General features: G+C 31.6%; 1 pseudogene; it reads left to right on the forward strand.

The window, feature by feature from the left end:
* Positions 1–4,912: 4,912 nt before the first annotated feature.
* LOC141665502 (monocopper oxidase-like protein SKU5) overlaps positions 4,913–13,822 on the forward strand; it is a 29,842-nt pseudogene continuing 20,932 nt past the window's right edge.

Raw genomic sequence — 13,822 nt, forward strand, 5'->3', positions numbered from 1 at the left:
TTTATTTAAATCAAATAAAACAATAAGAAAAAAGTAAAAATAAATAGTTGATAAAATTTTAAAAATATAACAATATTATTTAAAATAGTTAAACTCGGAACCTTTCACTTGGATGTAATATCATTCATAAAAAGTGTGCGAAACTCAATATATTATACTTTTAAAAATTTCGACTAATGATAAAGTGATATTTTTTTATATAAATTTTTAAATGAGTGACTCATTTGACTTAGATTTGTAATCACTGACTTACTTGATACATTTGGATGTGCCTATTTGATAATTAACCCTAATTGTAGGTCATTTGAGAACAAAATTGAAAAAGTAGGTATCATTGATGTTATGAGTAATTTTTTTATATGTAAGATTGAAGTTAAAACTATATTTTAAAAATAGTCGTTTGTGTACTTGTTTTTACTGTATAATAATTAGAAATTAATAAATTTATTAAATATAATATATAAAGTAAGTATTTATTTTTGTTAACTTTTTTTATATTTGGCGTTTAAGTAATCATTTTAAATTTGTAATTTTTTGGTGCCTAGGGTTCAGGTTATAAAATAATTTTAAAAAGAGTTGGTTGGATACTTGCGTGTTAAGTTTATATTAATGTTATATTTTAAAGATATTTAACTTGTAGTGTCATTAGTTTATTTGTTTTTAGGATTTAGGAGTTTATAAAAATGGTGAATTATTAATAATATAAAATATGTATATTTTATATATGTAAATTTAAATTTAAAATGTATGCCTCAATTAAATTATTTTTTATTTTTAAATTTTAAAAGCACGTACATTATGTAAAATCCTAACGTATAAAATTTGAGAATATTAGATGTAAAAGTTTGTATTTGTTGTGTAAAACATTTACTCCTACTTTATCAAATTTTAGTTTATTTAAAGTGTAAAAATTGTTGGTGTATGTGTCCATGAAACATGAGTTAAAAATTTCTATGTATAGAATTAAATTAGGTGCGTTGCTAGAGAGTATATACTTAAATTTGTAAGTACATGTTACTTGTGGTGTTAAACTTTTTATTATTATTAAATAAATCTAGGCGTAAAATTAGGTTTATATAAATGTTGTTGTGTTTGTTAGAAGGGTGGTGAAGTATAATAGTTTTACGTGGGATTTATATATGTTAGGCTATATATTAGGTTTACATGAACTTGCAGGTCCCTTCAAAAGTTTAAAGGTTTGAGTATGTGTTTGATTGTTTTAACTAATTTATTTTAAGTATTTCTAGGGTGTGACATTGATAGGTTATAGTATATATTATAATAAAATATAAAATTTGTAAATTTATTTTATCACATATTTATACACCATTTTAGATATAAAATATTTAATTAATATTATGTGTACTTAATTTGAATGAGTTATTTAGGGTGTCATGTTTTAAGTTTTTAAAATTTTTAGATGGTAAAATTTTAAAAGATCATGGTTGAGTATTTATTATTAAAATATTTTAAACAATTTTAGGGTTTCATATTTAGAGTTTTTAAATTTTGTAGGTTGTACCTATTTACTCTGAAAATTTTAATAATTATGGTTAAATTTAGTTAGATCAGATTTTGTATAGGTATCTATATTTTATTATTCAATTAATTGTAATCATATTTAATATATTTTGATAAAAAATTATAATTTAAAAGGTTTGAAATTATTAAAAATGAAAAATTTACTTATTTTAAACTATAATTTTATTTAGACATTTATTTTGATCATACATTAATTATATATTTAATAATACACACTGCTCCACACATATATGCATGGTTTCATTCAACATCAATTTCTAATATGCAGACAAAAGTAGTGTGACACTTATTGTTTATTGTGGTTGAAGCTAAAAGGGGATTGATTTGGGCATAGGGAATTGATTTGGGCATGCTACAAAATAACCTATTCTAATTTTTTGCATCGTTTTCAAAATCTTTTTTAATAGATTTGTTGTGTGCTTTGGGATTACACAAAATTGGTCGACAATAGAAATATCAAAGTATAATACAATAATTAAGTTCTAATTAAGTTCTAGATTCAAGATTTGATTCAAGGTTTTTCATGCAAGAATGTTTAGGACATTGGAGTTGGTTTGACTCGAAAGTACAATTTCAGTTAAGACTAGTGTGAATATTATCATTGGCAGACTAGTGTGAATATTACCATTGACTCATGTATATATGATCAAATATGTACTTGTTGAAAATTATTTTTTATCATTTAAATGTGTATTTTGATTTCTATATTTATGTAATGCACAATTCATATTAATTTTTGTCACACACAATTTTATTTATTGCTTATTAAGGGAAATAACCTCCCTAGGATAGGGGCATGTGTCTGTATACATCATACCTCTTCAATGCTTTGAGTACATTTGGTTTACTCAAATGGTTTGATTTAGTTTGGTTTATAGATTATATATCTATGTAAAAATGTAAAAGATATACAGTTGTGAATAATATATTTTATGTTTCCAAGTTTGTACTTGGTTGTATATGGTTGTATCTTTGTTTTAATTATTTTATTACTTATGAAATCCTGGTCAAAAAAATATTACACATAAAGCCATATTAACATTAATGACTTTTAATATATTTAGGTGTAAGTTGTTTAGTGTTAGGACTTAATATTTCAAGCTGGGGATTATACAGAGGTGCAAGTGTTTGATTTTTAAAACGTACTATTTCATTCTATTTAAACTCATAGTCGTGGTATTTAATTTTTAAGACAGTACTATTTCATGTAGGGTTAAATCTATTTAGACTTATGATATTATAAGTACTCCTCAAGATTATATACATTATATATTAGTTAAACTTATAATAAATTTCTTTTAGTAAAAATTAAATAGTATATAATTGATGAGATTTGAACCATTAATCTTATTAGCATTTTTATAAATAATAATAATATTGGTTGCTGGCAGGATTCAAACGGAAACATGAATAGTGTATAAATAATAATATAAATATTTATTATTTGCGTGGTTCGAACGTGGAAGTTTGAGTGGTGTAAAATAATTATATAAATAATTTTTATTCACGGGATTCGAACATAGAAAATTGATTATTGTATATATTTTTCTTGTACTTGGATCTACAATTCTGATCACTTTATTAAAAAAAATCTAATGGTCATGTTTGGGATAACTAAACCAACAAAAATAATATACCAAATTATTCCATATTCCGATTATTATATTATAATGTAGTATAGATAGTAAATGTTTCCCTTTTTAAAAAACATACAATTTCATGTATTAAGATAATCACTTATGAATTATTATATTCATAAAAAACTTTACATAAATATGAATTATTAATAAATATACTAAAAATTAGCCTATCAAGGAACAACTTGTCCAAGGAAATTAGGTTCACTCTCAAATTTAATATTTTTTTATAATTTTATTTATATGTTTTTGAAATTGAAGTTGGCGTTTAAATTTTGTGAATAATAATAGCTATAATAAATTTACTTGAGATAAGTATTATAATAATAAAAATAGTAAACTGTCGTTGTTTCATATTCATTGTATGATTAAATGGTGTAATTCAATTTAAAATATTATAATAATTTACTTGAGATAAGTATTATAATAACATTTGAATTTACTTGAGATAAGTATTATAATAATTTCATATTACCCAACATTTATATAAGCATATAACTTATAAAATAATTGGAACACCAAAACATAATTAACACTTTTTATTTCAAACTAGCTTTATAACTCGTGCTAGGCCCGAGCATACTCTAAAATATTACATAATTTTTCTATTAATTTTGATTTTTATTTGAAGTATTTGAAATTCAAGTTAGTGATAGATGTTGTGATATTACAAACTTATTTTTGTGTTATATTAATAGAAAATTCTCATCGTGGCTATATTATTGTCGACTTACCAGAAAAGATTTAATACTAAATTACATGTTATTTGTGTTGTATTAGTTCCTTGAGCTATGTTAATATGAATTTTGTTTAAGATACATGCATGGTGTAAATACGATTATATTATTGTCAAATTGCCACTAAATATTTGATACTACATAAAATGTTCTTTGTATTGTATTGATAGCGTAACACAAGATATGACAATTATATTGTGTATTTTGTAAGCAAATATTTGATACTTCATAATTGTCATGATTAATCATATTACATATTAAATCTTTTAAAAAAACATTACTCAAAATATTTTGGTAAGTGTATTTTAAATTGGGTAGTGATGATTTCTTTTCGCCGGTCACTTAAACCATAATTAATTTGATATGAAATTGTGTCAGGTCATTTAAAAATTTGATATAATAAAAGTAAGTTATATTTATAATTATTTTAAAATCTCAAGTTTTTAATTGTATTTTATTACTTTTTAAATGATACATAAAACTCAAAATGACATATTTATAAATATATGTGCCGGTGTATGTTTATATATATGTATAATTATTTTAAAAATTTGACTATTAATCAGTATTAGATATGAAATAAATAGGATGGGAGATTCATAAATATTGTTGTGGAATAAAAATTAGAGTATGTTAGCAATTAATGCTACAGTTTGTGAGTTTCGAGTTTCAATCACTGCTCTCGTGTTCGGGACTATCGGTCCTTACAAGATGCCTACATATCTCTGTGTGGTAAAGAATCAAGCCAAAAACGTAGTTTTAGGTTGAGCGGTAGAGCCCCTTATATAGAGTTGAGTACAAGGTTACACTTGTGTCGGGATACTTGGTGGACAAGTCTCCAACTTAGATGGTGATTAGGAGGCGTATAAGGAAGGAACTCCTAAATATTCTGTGTAGGACTTTGAGTCTGTTTAGGACACATGTCTCTGCTCTTCTAGCTGTATTGTGCCTAGTACGTGAACAGCTTGTGCTCGTAGACCTTCACGACCCCTATAGATGGACCTTGTCTATATGGGCCGTCTTGAGTCTGCTACGAGTTCGGATAAACAGGTTTGTACTGGACTTCAGATAAGAAAACCAAGTGTAATTAATGTAACATTTAATGTGTCTTTGGGATGTATTTTTTATCCATATCATTTGCCCCCCAACTTCTAGGAATATTGCTTGAGTTTTTGTGGAAGTTATAATGGTCTTTTCACGACTTGGGTACTTTTGGCCCTTCTCGGGTATCGACCCTTCATGGGTGTCGGCTCTTCATAGATACTGGCCCTTCATGGATATCGGCTCTTCATGGATATCACCATTTTATCATAAAATGTGGAGCGACCTACACGTTTACAATGACTTATATGGTGTGAGTATACACACTTGAGGCGTTTGCACAGGCTATTTAGATAGTGTTTAACACTAATGATAGTGTTTAACACTAATCGGTCCTAATCGGGACTAAAAAGCGAGCATTTATCACCCCTTAACCTTCGTCAAGGTTAATTATAGGGCGAAAGCTGCTAACAGGCCCTATTTGGGTCTAATCGGCCCTAATTGGGGCTAACTTCCATGTACAAGCTCCTAACTAGACCTACGAGCCTAATTTTAAGCTAGAACGCACTAACTAGCCTTAATCGAGGCTAATCTGCCCCAATCGAAACTAATTTGTCTTGATTAGGACTAATCAGCATGTATCAGACACTAATTATCCCTAATTCACATTAATCACATGAGTGAATAGGTTAAATGGGCCTAATCGGGGCTAATTTCATCACACGAGTCACTAACTCCACCTAATTCGGGTTAATTACGTGTAACATACACTAATCAGCCCTAATCGCAGCTAAATTTCACTAATTGGCCCTAATCGGGGCTTAATCTTAAAATCCTGAAAATTTTAAAAACAATGATTTTTTTTTATTTTCTCCCGTTTTCGCACAAAAATTCAAAAAAATTCGCAGGGGGGTCGTCGGGGCTCCTCCTGGTCGGCCAGGGGCAGGTCCTCCTGTCCCTTGCTAGCCAGAGGTGTTTGCTCCAATTTTTTTTGTATAACCTTCTACTTAGACTCAAGCCCTTCGTGCACTTTGTCAAGCTCTTCTTGCTCTTGGTTATCCATGAAATTAATTACATGGTTGCCCTAGAGTTCCTCGTGGTTCCGCTACGCTTGTTTCAGTGAACGTTTCGTACTCATTCTCGAACGTTCTGTACTCATTCTACTGAACATTCTGTGCTCTATTGAACTTGTTCTACAGGAAGTCCTATAATTCATTGAACTCGTCCACACTTACTTTGTAGGTTGTTCTATACTCCAACAAACTCATTCTCGTAGACGTTCTAGTCTTCACAAAACTTAGTTCTACTGAGAGTTATCCTTTCCAAGGAATTTCCAAGAGACTTCACAGGAGGGTCTACGGAACAACTTTTAAAGGCCTCAGAGCTCTCCTACAGGAGTTCCTGGTCGGCCTCAAGCCTTCAATTGTAGCCTGGTCGACCAGTCTTGCTCTTAGCAGGCCTTGGGGCCACTCTCAGGGTCGTCTGGTCGGTCGAGAGAAAAAGTTCTCTGAATTTGTTATGGTGAATGTTTTACTCTGCACGAAATTTATTTCTGTGAACCCTCTGGTCTTCTCGGAAATTTTTCTCGCTGACGTTCTGATCTTTATGGAATTCGTTCTCGTGGACGTCCTAGTCTTCACGAAACTTTTTTCCTTTGGAGGTTAACACCTTCTTACGAATTCACACAAAATTTCTCAAGAGAGCTAGCCGAAAACTTTGGAAAGCCTCAAGGCTCTCATACAAAGGTTCATGGTCAGCCTCAGGGCTTCCTTTTGTAGCCTGGTCGGCCAGGGCTACTCTTAATGGACCTTGGGGCCCTCCAGGCTCTCCTACAGAGGCTCCTGGTCGGCCATAATGTAATATCCCATATTTTCAAATATTATTATTAGTATTATTTGGAATTATTTATGTGATTTTATGTGAATTTTGATGAATTATCTAATAATTAGAATTGATGTTTGGGTGTTTATATGTGACATTATTTGAATATTTGAATTTTTATATGTCCAGAATAAAATATAGATAATTGTGGTATTTTTTTCTGATAATTTTTGGACTGTTATATGATTTTATAATGATTTATAAATTATTAATTATTTTCTGAGTAATTACAAAATTATTTTATAAAGCCGGGAATTGTCTGACTTCAACCGTTTTTGCGTTTTTACAACCCGAAACTCTTCCGAAAACTCCTTCCTAACCTAATCTGGTAATTCCGGACATTTTTCGTGTTTTGACTTTTTCAATCCGGATTACGGTTTGACCCGTATGTGTCCCGGCGTACAATTTTCGATACGATAACCATTTCGGTAGTTCAACAAAACCCGTATTCTCGAGAGACGGGATATTATTACATTATTTTTGTATATGGTGTTTTATAAAAAGCTCTGTTTTGATAATTATCCAAATCTGATATCAATTGTATCGTTATATAGTTACTTAGCGGCTAAGTAATCTATTTTTGGATCGTTTTGCAGTTACTTAGAGGCTAAGTAATCTAGTTTCGGATCCGATATGATCCAAAGAGATACTTGTTACGTGTTTAAGATGCATTTATATGAATCGATCTGTAATTTGGACTCGTGTTTATTTGTGTTACTCGTTTTATCTCATTTTATGTGCGTTTGAATGCATTTTATGTGTTTTCGGGATTTTATGTTAATTTAGGAAGCGTTTCTGTTTTTCAAAAATAAACGGACCGGGACCCCACCGAGACGTCAAACCCCACAAAATTCATGTCTTTATTTTTATAAAATCAATAGTATTTCAAGTACCCGGTATTTTTGCATTTTCGAAGTATTCGCAATTTTTGAGAAATTTTGATATAAATTTTGTATTTTATCGCTTTTAAAATTATTCCCAGTAATTATTATTTTTGGGCCCAATTATTTAAATTAAGGAATAAAAACACCCTTAAATAATTTTGTGGATACAATTTGTTGTAAGTATAAATAGCTGATTTCAGTTTTTATTTTTAATTTTTTTATCCAAAAATAGACACAAATTCAGATAAAATAAATAGGAAAATCAGATTGGGGGTTAGAGTTTGAGTTCTTGAGATTGATTCGATCGTTGATCGTGATAGAAGTAGGTGATTTTGGATTTCGGGTAACAAAAACGAAGCCTGAATCGTGTTCTTGCCGTTCGTGCAATCAATTCCATCAAAGGGTAATCAGATCGAAATTTCGATTCTTGATTTACATTCGTCGATTTAGGACTTCCGTTATTATGGATTGTTTAATGTTTTGATGATTTCGACTGTGTTTCCCTATTAGTTTACAATCGTTTCATGTATAGAATGTTGAGTTTGGTGTTGTTCTCGTCGAGAACGAAGCTCAGCCGGAAAACCGCCGGCTTCGCTTCGACTTCGTCAATTCTTCGACGAAGAAGATGATTATCAGATGTTTTGTGATGGTTTGCAATTGTTTTGAGTGTGACTGAGATGTTAGAATTGAAGGAATCAATTTTGGACTGAAAATCGGTGAAAACGGGCTTGTTTTGATCCCGTTGGAGCCTCGCCGGATTCTGGGCTGTTGCCGGAATCTGGTTATTTTTCGGACAGGGTTCTTGGATGTTCTGACCCGTTTTCTCAACCCAATAACCCGATTACTCAACCCGGTTTTAATCCAGAAATTCCCAAATCTCTTTTCCAAAATGTGTTTCTGCTAATTCTTTTAAAAACTTATTTCAAAATTTATTTTTTTTTATTCTAAAAATTCATTTTTAATTCCTTAAATCATTATTCTAATTCCAAAATTCATTTTTAATTCAAAAATAAATCTGATTTATTTTATTTATTAATTTTAATTAGTTTTTAATTATTTTAATTAATCGGTTAATTTAATATTAATTGTTTAATTAAGTTAATTAATTATTAATTGATTTTAATTGATTTAATAAATAGATTTAATTATTTATTCTTGATTTAAAAATTCCGAAAAATAGTTTCGAGCTGTAAAATATTATTTTAAATTATTTTCCAGGCTCGATAAATCTTATAAAATTATTTTAGGGTGTTTGAACCCTATTATTTTATTATTAAATGATTCGGAGATCGTTTTTATTCCAAAAAATGTTCAAAAATTCATAATAAATAAACCGTTCGTCCGTTTAATACGAAACGAACGCCTCTAGACTCAGAAAAATGTTCCGCTTTCAATAAAAATACTTTCGAGACCCAAATCCTTTTGTTTCGAAAGGCCGCTTGTTTTACGAATCATTCTGAGTCGATTTTTGATCGATAAATCATATTTTTGACCTGATTTCAGTTTTAAACATACCGAGTCGAACCTTTTGACGAACCGAGTCATATGTGATACGAATTATGTGATACGTGAGTTATGTGTTTACATGCTATGTGAACTACGTGCGTTCGTGGGTTAAGAGTCCTGTGTTTGACTGTCTTATTTATGTGCGGGCTATCATATGGGTAGACGATAGGATTTTGACGCGCAGTTCATCGAGTAATTATCGTTTAAGCGATTAAAGTTGTATCTTTTATTTATAGATGCGGATCTCTCGAGTTGATCAGGATAAGGTGTTGGATAAAGAATGAAATGAAATGGTATTGGATATTTGGCTTCTAGCAATCGCAGGAGCAGCATATCGGTGAAGTGTTGGAAAGAAAGACGGTGACGTTTTGAGACATAATGTCAGAATAGATGTGTCGTTGCGAGTGTGACTAACTACTAAAACTCAAAGGCATGTATCCCTATCATCACTTATTATTCAAGTGATATTTATTTTGAAGCTTATTATGCAAGTATTGCTTTCCCTATTCAGTTCAAGATAGATAAATGTTTTACATATCGCTGAATTAAAAAATTCTGTTTATGCAAGTATTCTTCTGCTATTCTATGATCAGAATAGCTAAGTGATTTTACTTATCCAATTATCGGATTTATAAATGTTTTGGATTTTGAGAAAAGTGATTTGGTTGTGAATATTCTTACCCAAGAATTGGGGGAATAAAATTATTTCGGGTGTCGAGTATTATGACCCCTTTTCAATAAAAGGTTTTAAGATTGGATGGTTACTGGTTGCGTAAGAGGCCGAGGCACCGGTCCAGCGTGAGCTATTATACAGAAGTGTAATACGGAAGTGTAATATCTTACAAGGCTTGTTATGCCTTTTCTGGCGCCCTATAGGTACCGTATGGCTGCGGGATACGGGTAGTACCTCTATTTACGGTATGGCTGTGGGATACCGGTGTTGTTTCGTGACTGATCATCAGGAACAGCATAATGCATAATTGGTTCCAATCTAAAATATTATTTCTAAATTGTTTTGATAATCATAGAATAAATGATTTATCAACTGTTCTGTTTTGGATTAAAGTTATTCTTTCTTAACACTCAGTTGCGGAAAATTTCAGTGTTTATAAATGAATTCGAAGTTCAGATTGTTGCTGTAGCATTAGTTGCTCAGTGATAATTAGAATCTTGAATGAATTGGGATCTTCTTAATTATTCAACCCATCCTTATCAGGCTGGTTTAGCAGGCTAAGTCTATGGAAACTTAGTCGATAATGATGGATACTGAATAGTTAGGAATTTCTTGAATGTTGTTTTATGGATAGCTGATGCATTCGTTGCTCAGATATGAAAGTTTTACCAGAGTCTATTTTGAAAACACACAATTCTGAAGCTCTTGCAAATATATCAAGAGTTTAGTTTTGAATAAAGTTTATGATTCAATCCATAATCATTGTCTCATGTTATTGTGGTTTACGATATTTCCGTAAACACTGTTTTACGAGTTTTAATCTCGTCAAGATTCAAAGTATTGCTGAAGTATCTCGCTCAAAAATATCAAATTGGTTTTAAATACAATTAAGGAATTAAATCTGGGATTCCTCAACTAAAATTTTATGATTCAACAATTATGATTTTAAATGTTCTGCTCTAATGCAGATGTCAGTTTTATATCAAAACAACTATATATATATTATAATGAACTTGCTGAGCATTTCTTTCGCTCATACTTGCCTATTTTCAAATTTAACCTCCAGTGAGGACTAGCTTGAGCTGTTTAGGTGCGTAATTAAAGGAAGCAAAGAAGAAGCTTTTGGGATGGTAGTTGGTCCAAGGTTTGCGGACTAGTGTAAGTTTTATTGTATAAAGTTGTTTATATTATATTATATTATAGTTGTGTATTTTATTTGGGCCTAGTATACTTTATTTCGAAGTTATACTAGTGAGTTTAATTGTGAGTTGGAATTTATTGAAAAGAGTTTTAAAAGAAAGTGAAAATTTATTGGTGGAATTTGGATACCTTGTTTCTAGAACTATAACCTTAAAAGATCTTGGAGTAGTTTGGGGTCATTTATGATAATTATCTTCCGCTGGCATTTATTTATTGATTTAACAGGTTAATTTGGATTGAAGTTTTATAGTGACGACCAAATCCTCTGACCCCGGATTTGGGGGCGTTACACATAAGGCCTCATTTTGTTGGATGGTCGGCCAAGGATAGTCTTAATGGACCTTGGGACCCTCTGGGATCTCCTATAGAGGCTCCTGGTGAGCTATAAGGCCTCCTTTTGTTGGCTGGTCAGCCATGGCTTCTCTTAATGTACCTTAGGGCCCTCTAGGTTGTCCTACAAATGCTCTTGGTTGGCCATAAGGCCTCCTTTTGTTGGCTGGTCGTCCAGGGCTAGTCTTAATGGACCTTGGAGCCCTCCAGGCTCTCCTACAGAGGCTCCCAGTCATCCATAAAGCCTCCTTCTATTGGCTGGTCAGATAGGGCTGCTCTTAATGGACCTTGGGGTCCTCCGGGTTGTCCTACAGAGACTCCTGGTCGGCCATAAGGCCTCATTTTGTAGCCTGGTCGGCAAGGTCTGCTCTTAGTAGACCTTAGGAGTCTCCTGCAGGGTAGTCTGATCTGTCAAGAGGATAACGTTCTGTTCTAGTACTCGTGAGCACTCTGGCTTTCACGAAACTTATTCAGATGAGAAGCTAATCTTGTTCTAATCTTTATAAGCTTTTCTAATCAAGGTGATTAATGTAATCATCCCTTAGCTAATACTAATGACTTATGTTTAGTCTCACCCATGCTTTTTTCAGAGGACTGATATGATAAGCGGTGTCCTGCATCGCTTTCTTCCTTTATTATGTCATCCCTTCCAATTTTTCGATCATTTTTCTAGTGAACGTTTTGTTCTTCATGAAACTTTTTTTCATGGACGCTCTAGTCTTCACAAAAAATTTTCGCAAAACTTGTTCTCGTTGACGTTCTAGTCTTCACGAAATTTGTTCTCGTTGGGTGCTTAATTTTTCAAGAATTCTCAAGAAATTTCATAGGAGTTCCACCATAAAACTTTCAGGAGGGTCTAGATCAACCTTATAGGGGTTCCTGGTCGACCATAAGGCCCTCATATGGCCTGGTCAGCCAATCCTGCTCTTGGTCGGTAATGGAGCCACCTCCATGGTGGTCCTGGTACATCGGGGGGCGAACGTTCTTCGAACTTGCTGCAGTGAACGTACTACTCTGTTAGTGTAGGTGCCCTAGAGGCAATACATTATTCTTTTAAATATTTATGTCAGTTGATCATTCAATAAATGTATTTATTATGACCTTAATTAGTGCGATATTTTGTTAGCATAATAAATGTCCTTAGAATCGTGATACACATTGTATAGTTTAAGTACATGACTTGAACTTGAGATTATATAATATATCATATTCTTAAAGGTCCCTAGTCGAGTATTATTATATAGGACAATAATAATACAGAGATAGACTAGTATGTTGTTTGACAAGATAACCACATCTCATTGGTTATAAGTATGGGGATACTAAAGTCATTACATAGGTACATGTGAGAGTACATGGTACTGGACAGACCCACAGTGAGATTCTTCATGTTTAATAAAGTCATAATAAAGACTCACAGTGATAATGGTATAACGATCCTTTGACTTGAAATCATTATATTTCTATACGAGGATTAATATACTTTGACTACATTAAAAGTTACTTTTAATCGGGTGATGATAAAAGTGGACATCGGGTATATCATGAGTCGTATGGGAAATATGAATGATAGATACAGGATTTAACCCTCCTATAATTAGGTGAGATATTATTGGCCTCTTGAATGAGTGAGATTATAAAAGCATGGCCATGCTCAAATAATGATTTGTCTTGATAATTTACTCATGGATCAAGTAAACCCGGATTAAATGTTGAAGAGGATGACTAAATACATGCCTCGAGTTTAATCTATAATATGTATGGTTAAAGGGATTATATTACACGAAAAATGTTAATCACGAAAAGTTTTATCTAATCACGATTTAATTATTGTTTAATTGGGTAACAATGATGTATTACTAGGTACCGCTCATTGTTTATAATTTTATTAGAGAATAAAATTATTACCAATTAAATAATAGCCTATAGGGTCGCACAAATAGAGCACTTAATGGAATAGTTAATTTAAATTATGGATTTAAATTAATTGATGATTATTCGAATTTTATTATAATTAAGTAAGACTTAATTGAGATAATATAAATTCGAATTAAAAGGAATGTTTTTTGCCCATAATAATTAAGTATGACTTAGTTATTAATTAAATAATAGAAATTTGTTTTTATTATTTAATCCAATACCTACTAGGGTTGGGCTTTTCTGTTATGGGCCTTTTTAATCAGCCATTATAAATACATAATGATAGGTTAAAGAGGCTTGTACGTTTTTGGAGAAACCCTAGCAGCAAAGAGAGGCAGAGGCAATTCGGATCGTCAAGAAGGAGGCTAGTACATCCATTCCATAGTCAAGTTCGTGAGACGTTCTTGGAGGTGCTCGTGTGGATACCATAGAGGTGTTTCTCTGAGAGGTAGACACAAAGCGTGATAGCTA

The sequence above is a fragment of the Apium graveolens genome, chromosome 6 (genome assembly GCF_009905375.1).
Source record: "Apium graveolens cultivar Ventura chromosome 6, ASM990537v1, whole genome shotgun sequence".
Lineage (NCBI taxonomy): Eukaryota > Viridiplantae > Streptophyta > Magnoliopsida > Apiales > Apiaceae > Apium > Apium graveolens.